We start from the raw sequence: 8,374 nt of genomic DNA, 5'->3' as shown, positions 1-8,374 counted from the left end.
CTGTCCTAGGCTCTGCCCATCCCAGGTCTGGGCCAGCCTTAATTCCTCAGCTGAATCCTCCCGCTCAGTGTTTTCCCCAGGAATTTAAATTAGGGGGGATGTTCAAATTTACGGGGCGGGGGGGGCAGGGCCGATGAGGGGTGAGACGGTGAGAGTGAAGGGGGGCGGTATGGCACCATAGTAAAAACTGAAAACTGTTTCATGACCATTTTATTAGCTTTAACTCATGTTTTGAAATCATCACACAAGTTAAAGTTGGCTACTCAAGCAGTCTATGAAGCACGACATCTACATCCTTCTTGGTTTCTTGTTATAATTTTGCACAACTCTGTTAATGAACTTCTTGAATGCAGTGCGTTCATCTTTGGTGGCGTCTCTTGTGTCCGGTACTTCCATTCCTTCAGCTGATATGCTCATTAGTTCATTCACATGATCAGGCAGAAGGCGACTCTTTCAGAACACAAAATTCTATTCAATGACAAAAAAGAACACTCAACTGTAGCTGTTGTGACTGGGAGTAGCAAGAGATAAATTCCTACTTCTTTCATCCCAAGAAACATAGCACAAAGATCGGGTCGAGCCACTAGTGATGATAAAAAAGAAGTTGAAGTCAAATCTTCATTTGTCGTATGATATTCCACTCTGTGTTCAAATTCTCTATTCTGTCCTGATCACATGGCAGCCCCATTGCTGGCAGTGCTTCACTCCACTCAGCTATCAGTGTTTTATAGGACAGGGATCTGTAAAAGCTACATAGAGGTTAAGTAAAATCTAGAAGTCGCTGTTGTAGATTTTTAAGAATCAAGTCTGTGTACTTTTTCAGTTGTCTTAAACACTTCTTGTCCTCTTCACATAAGGATTCAATAAAAATGCCTTCATTAGTCATCTTTTGGACTGAAGTCTTTGCTTCTTCCAGTACTTTTTCAATGAATAGCTCTCTGAATGATCCAAAAGTAGCTTCTATTGCTGGACAAAGATCTACTACTGTTGTAGCAGATGCCTGGATGGCATTGTTTAATGACCCAAGTGATTTCAACAGTAGACTTATGAGAAAGAGAATGGCAATAGTCTTCTCTTAACATAGGAGCAAAAGTAATCCACCAGCCTCACTACTTAGATCCATCTCATCTTGGTAGATACTTTCCAAAGTCAGTAATAATGGCTGGAGTAATTTTAAGACAACAGCCAGCTCATGAGAAAACCAGAGGGTTTTCCAAGGCTGGACTAATTTGAACTTCAGTCCCAGTGTATCTTCTATATTTTCCAAGATATTCAATCTTTTTGGACTATTGCTGAAAAAAGAATATAATGAAGACATTAAATTTATAGCTTTTTAAATGTCTTTTGAAGAGTCTGCAGCTCGTACTAATTCTAACTGGAGTAGATGGCCTCTGCAGTGTGTATAGGAGAGATTAGGGTTACACTTTTCTCTGAGAAAAGCTTGTGCTCCACCATGACTTCCAGAGAAGTTTGCAGCTCCATCAAATGCACAAGCAGACCTCTATTTGGGGTCCACTTGACAAGCATTTAACTCTTCTAAGATGTGGGTTGTCACAGATGCAGCTGATGTGTTTTCTATAACTCGAACATCTAGAAATGCATCTACTGGCCTACCACTGACATCAAGATAACATACACAATGACTTAATACTTGATGCCAATTTGCATCGGTGCATTCATCAGCCATGTATGCAAATTTTTTTGAATGTGGTGAGAGAGTTCTTCACTTTTTCAACTATTGAGTCTTTCACTATTGCACTGCATGCTTCTAGCCAGTCAGTTGAGTTTCTTGCAGAAAGCTAGTGAGCATTTGCTGGTCTTGTTCAGAACCAGTGTTCAACTTCAGGATGAACAAGTGACAATGCACTTAACATTGGCCTCCAGTTTGTAGTGTGTGGTATCTCTTGCTTAAATAGAAAGTGTGATGCCACAGCCATGTTTGTTCACATGTGTCTTGAGGTCCCACCCAGCTAACAGTGATTTCAGCTGAGCTCTCAGTGAGGAACCTTGCTGCTAGTGCAGACTGGGCTTTCTCATCCACTTAGACTTGATTATCAGTGATTTCAGCTGTAGTGGTCACTTAACAAAACAAAAGACTATCTGTGGAGCTTAATCAGCTCTGTCTTTAAACAGTGGAGAGGGGCAGTCAAAGGCCTGGTCTACACTATGAGTTTAGGTCAAATTTAGCAGCGTTAAATCTAATTAACCCTGCACCTGTCCACACAACAAAGCCATTTCCTTCAACATAAAGGGCTCTTAAAATCGATATCTGTACTCCTCCCCAACTAGTAGGGGAGTAGCGCCAAAATCAACATTGCCATTTTGAATTAGTGTTAGTGTGGCTGCAGTTCAACAGTATTGGCCTTTGGGAGCTATCCCACAATGCACCATTGTGACCGCTCTGGACAGCAATCTGAACTTGGATGCACTGGCCAGGTAGACAGGAAAAGCCCCACGAACTTTTGATTTTCATTTCCTGTTTGCCCAGCATAGAGAGCACAGGTGACCACGCAGAGCTCATCAGCACAGGTAACCATGCAGTCCAAGAATCGAAAAAGAGCACCAGCATGGACCGTACAGGAGGTACTGGATCTGATCACTATATGGGGAGAGGATTCCATGCTAGCAGAACTATGTTCCAAAAGACGAAATGCCAAAACATTTGAAAAAATCTCCAAGGGCACGATGGAGAGAGGCCACAATAGGGACTCACTACAGTTCTGCATGAAAGTTAAGGAGCTCAGACAAGCCTACCAGAAAACCAAAGAAGCAAACAGAAGGTCCGGGGCAGAGCCGCAGACATGCCGCTTCTACGCTGAGCTGCAAGCAATTCAAGCGGGGGCCACCACCACTACACCACCTCTGACCATGGATTCCGAAGAGGGGTACTCTCAGCCATGCCTGAGGATTCTGCGGATGGGGAAGATGATGAGGAGGAGGAGGAGGACGAGCTTGCGGAGAGCACACAGCACTCCATTCTCCCCAACAGCCAGGAGCTTTTTCTCAGCCTGACTGAAGTACCCTCCCTACCCTCCATCCCAGACCATGATGCCATGGAAGGGACCTCTGGTGAGTTTACCTTTGTAAATATAAAACATGGTTTAAAAGCAAGTGTTTTTTAATGATTAATTTTCCCTGAGGACTTGAGATGCATTCGCGGCCAGTACAGTTACTGGAAAAGTCTGTTAACGTGTCTGGGGATGGAGCAGAAATGCTCCAGGGACATCTCCATGAAGCTTTCCTGGAGGTACTTCAAAAGCCTTTGCAGAAGGTTTCTGGGCAGTGCAGCCTTATTCTGTCCTCCATAGTAGACACTTGACCACGCCATGCTAGTAGCAAGTAATCTGGTATCATTGCGTGACAAAGCCTGGCAGTGTATGGTCCCGGTGTTTGCTGGCATTCAAGCAACATCTGTTCTTTATCTCGCTGTACCCAGAACCACCAGTGACAATGTTTTTTGCCCCATCAGGCATTGGGATCTCAACCCAGAATTCCAATGGGTGAGGGAGACTGCGGGAACTATGGGATAGCTATGGGATAGCTACCCACAGTGCAATGCTCTGGAAGTCGACGCTAGCCTCGGTACATGGACACACACTGCCGAATGAATGTACTTAGTGTGGCTGCATGCACTCAGCTTTATACAATCGGTTGCCAAAAATCAAATTCTGTAAATTTGAAGTAATCCCGTAGTGTAGACATACTAGTACTTGTGACTCAGGCAGACCATCAAGCAAAACACCTGTCCCCACCCTCTCTCTTGATGCCCTCAATCAGCACAGGCTAAGTACAGTTCTACTGCCCTTTACTCATACAATAAGAATAACAACATTTAATCCCCCCGCCCGCGCATTCAAGTGATTTGTAACCTTACCCCAGCCAAAATCTATCACTTGGGCAACACAGCTGTGTTTGCTGGATACCTAGGTAGATTAGGTATTGTGATGGGGCAAGGCCAGATGGCTACAGTAAAGTAGTAAGGAACAGGTATGTTAGCCCCAGGCTAACCAAATCCCTGGGACCATGATAACCAAATGGCAGTTGCTCCAGGTTAATCAAGACACCTGGGGCCAATTAAGATCTTTCTAGAAGGCAGTGGAGATAGCTACATTGATTGGGCCACCTGAAGGCAATCAAGGGCTGGCTGGAACAAATTAAAAGCCTCCCAGTTAGTGAGATTCGGGTGTGAGGAGCTGGGAGCAAGAGGCGCATGGAGCTGAGAGTGCGAGGATGTGCTGCTGGAGGATTGAGGAATACAAGCATTATCAGACACCAGGAGGAAGGTCCTGTGGTGAGGACAAAGGTGTTTGGAGGAGGCCATGGGGAAGTAGCCCAGGGAGTTGTAGTTGTCATGCAGCTGTACCAGGAGGCACTATAGACAGCTGCAATCCACAGGGCCCTGGGCTGGAACCTGGAGTAGAGGGTGGGCCCGGGTTCCCCCCAAACCTCCCAACTCCTGATCAGACACAGGAGGAGTTGACCCAGACTGTGGGTTCCACCAGAGGGGAAGATCACTGAGGTGAGCAAAATCTGCCAATAAGCGCAGGACCCACCAAAGCAGAGGAGGAACTTCGTCACAGTATGAATGTAAATACAATCTGGTCCTGAAGCCTTTCCCCCCAGCTCATCACTAGATGTCAGGGAGAGCTCATTTAGACTTTGCTTACAAATCATCATTTGGCCAACATCACCGAAATGAATGCACTGACATCGTCATAAAAACAAAAGCTTTATAAGGAAGCTAGTCTATGTTCATACTTTTCAAATCTATTATACTTTTTCAGATACACGTATTTTATCATACACTTGATATGCTTTTAAAGTGTGTATTAACGTTTCAATTTCAATTCAAATTTCCAATCAATCACTACATTGGCAACACTGCATGTAACTAATACACAAAACTGGGGGAGGGGTGTTGGGGAAATTCAGGGGGGCATAGAGAGGTGTAGGGAAATCCCTGCTCCCACACTCTGCCCCCGCCATCCTCTCTGGATCCCCACCAGCTTCTCCCCATCCTCTTCTTCCTCTCCCCCACCCAGCTCCCTCGCTGGGATTGCAAACCCCATTCATAGGGTCTCCCGGCCTTTTGCCCCAGTCCAGCTCCCCACAGTCCACCCCCAAGTCTCCCCTTCCACCTCTCTGCACCCACAGGCCTCCCACCTTTTACCTTGGTCTCCACTCTCCCCTCACCAGCCTACCCCCTCATGGATCTTCCCAGCCCTGCTTCAACTCACCCCCCCACCACCGCCTCCTCACACCTCTCCCTACAGTCACCCCTCAGGCCCTGCTCGCTGGTCCCCACAACAAACCAGTACTGGGTATGATGTTGCAGTCTATATGATTTTATAAAAATTTGATAATGAGTGAATATAACGTAACTGGAATATGCTTCATGCAAAAGGTCTCTTGTAAGGTATCATTACAAAGCTTATAATCTACTGAGTGTGATCATCCTATTTGTATACATGTACCACTCTTGTATCTGAAACTAGAAATATGAAATATAACTCTGAGGGCCGATTGTCATTATGCAAAGTTTGGGCCATTAATGGTGTCCTGATATTTTCTTCCTCTCATCTGGTCACCCTAAGATGGGTGTGTTTTACCTGTAAGTCTTCCTGTATGGGTGTGTGCTGGCAAGTGGCTAATGAAATCTTACAGTGACATGTGATCATGTCACCTGAACTGGAATCCATCTTTAACCTGGTGTCTTTCCATTGAGAAGGAGGGGGTGGGAACCCAGAGAGGGACAAAGGATTCCCGCCTTATGCAAAAGATATATAAAGGGGTGGAACAAAACAAAGCAGGAGGAGTCATCATGAAGAATCCCCTAGCTACCACCTGAGCTAGAACAAGAGCCGTACCAGGGTAATGAATTGTGCCCTGGCCTGGAAGGTGTCCAATCTGAGGAAAAAACTTACTGAAGCATCTCTGAGGGTGAGATTATCTGTATTCAGTTTGATTAGACATAGATTTGCGTATTTTATTTTATTTTGCTCGGTGACTTACTTTGTTCTGTCTGTTACTACTTGGAACCACTTAAATCCTATTTTCTGTATTTAATAAAATCACTTTTTACTTATTAGTTGTAAGCAGAGTCAGGATGAGATCTACCCTGACATCTGGTGGTACATTATGAGGAGTGGGCAAAGGAATTTTAGGAATGTGCATTTGCATTGGTAAACCCACTCCACTTAGCATAACACACAGCAGCCTGGGATGGTTATTTTCACACTGTGGAATCCCCAATTTCTTTGTTATTGGGGCAGGAAGGAAAAAAAAGGGGCTGCTACCTTAATTATGTGAATGAGGAACTATGAGACTGCTTTATGAGAGAAATGACTCAACCTACATTAAATAGTACTTGCTAGACAAGGGACAGGGGTTCCAAAACCCAGTGAAGAGAGAGAGGCTGGGGACTGGTGTGTGTACCTGATGGTATGGGCCCCTTTTGAGGGCCTGGAACACCAATTGCACTTCCTCCTCTCTCCACTGTTAAAGAGCAGAGCTAATTTTGAATCCTTTAGGAGTCCATCTAGAGGTTGCTGACCTGAATTCACGTTGGGCCATGTGGCAGTGGGGCTCTCCTGCTACAACTTGAAATCACTAAGAGCTGAAATCATGAAAAGAGCTAAGCTTACTAAGCTGAGATTACTGAGTGCTGTGTTAAGTAGTGGGAGAGCCTGAAGACCTATCACCAAGCAGCTGGCAGAGCGGAGCAGTCTGCAGCATGTTGGAGCAGCCCATGGAACAGTGAGCAGTGTGGAGCGGTTTGTGGGGGACGGCTGACATGGTTCACGGGTCTGCTGGAGGAGCGGCACAGCTGGTGGAGTGGATCCAGTCGTGGGGAAGGCTGCAGCAGAACTCCACGGAGAAGCAGGGCAGTCGGCCCTGGCCCACGTAAGGTGTCCCTAGCACCCTGTGTGTGTGACCCCCCCCATTTCCACCCAGGCTGGGGGGGGGGGTAAAACTCTGCAGATAAACTTTTGAACTCTGGGGTGGCACTGACCAGAGACTGAGACTTTTGGGTTGTTGGACTTTGGGGTGATTGGACTTAAGACCCTAAGGACAGTGCCAAATGTACTTGGAGGTGCTAAAATAAATTAACAGCACTTGCAGCATATTTTGCATGCACCGTAGCACACTGAAAGGCAGGTTCTATACACCTGCTTTTCAGTTGTTAGTGTTGCGGAGGCAGTGAAAAGCTGGGGTTCGTGTGGCATGCTTTGCCCTACACTGAAGTTATGGTGCATATTGTAACAGATGACAGCTGCGCGACCTTCATCCAAACATTGTGTTTCTCAAGCGTGTGTGTCGTTCTTTGCAGCTTTGTTTATCAAAATCAATTATGTGACTTCCTCAAAATACTGATTTTAGGATTTCACAAGCATACAATTGGTTTTCTCGCAGCGCTCAGTGTCAGACATGGTACGATGAACTCTACCCTGCTATTAATGTCAGCAAAGCGCCACTGAAGATACAGCAGCTTTCTGACAGAAGGTGGCTTTCCATTAGTCCCTGTGTGAACAGGGTTCTTGATCAGTTTCAGGTAGCCAAAGATAAAGAAAGAAATGCCATGTTGAACTTCCTTATCCTATGTACAATGATCTAGTGAACAACATTACCTGATTTTCCTACGTCCATCCCTTCAGGAAGCCGGGAGGATAAACCAAATGTTTCAGCTGGAAAGTGCTAATACAGGAAAGCTGCTGCAGGAATTGATGACGTTCTCCCACAGCTTGCTGGTGAGAGCTGTGGAACCGTAACTGGGTGTTTTGGGGAACGGGACTGCTTTGATAAACTACGACATCACCTGGGAGTCAAATTACTTACCGCTTTGTGCAGTCACTTTGCAGCTGGAACTTTCAAAACCCGCACTAGCAGTTCTCGTTGTCCAAGACATCAGAAGTAGGTGCTGAGATTTCATGTTAGGAGTCTGTGAAACAGATGGGACAGAGATTTCCCCCAACTGTCCAGGTGAGTGAGTCACTGGCAGCACTAAGTCCTTCTACAGCCCTGCACACCTAGACTGGCAAAAATGAGTGGACACCTCAGACAGTTGGAGCATCATACTCAGGACAACCAAGTAGAGTAGTTTGGGGCTGAATTTCTTGAACACACGGCTGCCGCTGGGGACAAAGACTTTAGTGAACTTGATGCGTTTGCTCTTTCATTTCTATCGCTGCCTTTTAGCAATGCTGCAGTTGAAAGATTGTTTTCTCAGATAACGATAAAAACCAAACTGTGAAACAAGATGCAAGAGGAACGGTTAGAAATCAGGGCCAGGGCGTATCTGTAATGACACAAAATGTGTTGTGAAAAGTTTGTACAAAGAATTGCTTGCACAGGTCACTGCTGAGATGTCTGACCA

This window comes from Mauremys mutica, chromosome 17 (assembly GCF_020497125.1).
Source record: "Mauremys mutica isolate MM-2020 ecotype Southern chromosome 17, ASM2049712v1, whole genome shotgun sequence".
Classification (NCBI taxonomy): Eukaryota; Metazoa; Chordata; order Testudines; family Geoemydidae; genus Mauremys; species Mauremys mutica.
Note: the sequence above shows the minus strand (reverse complement) of the source record.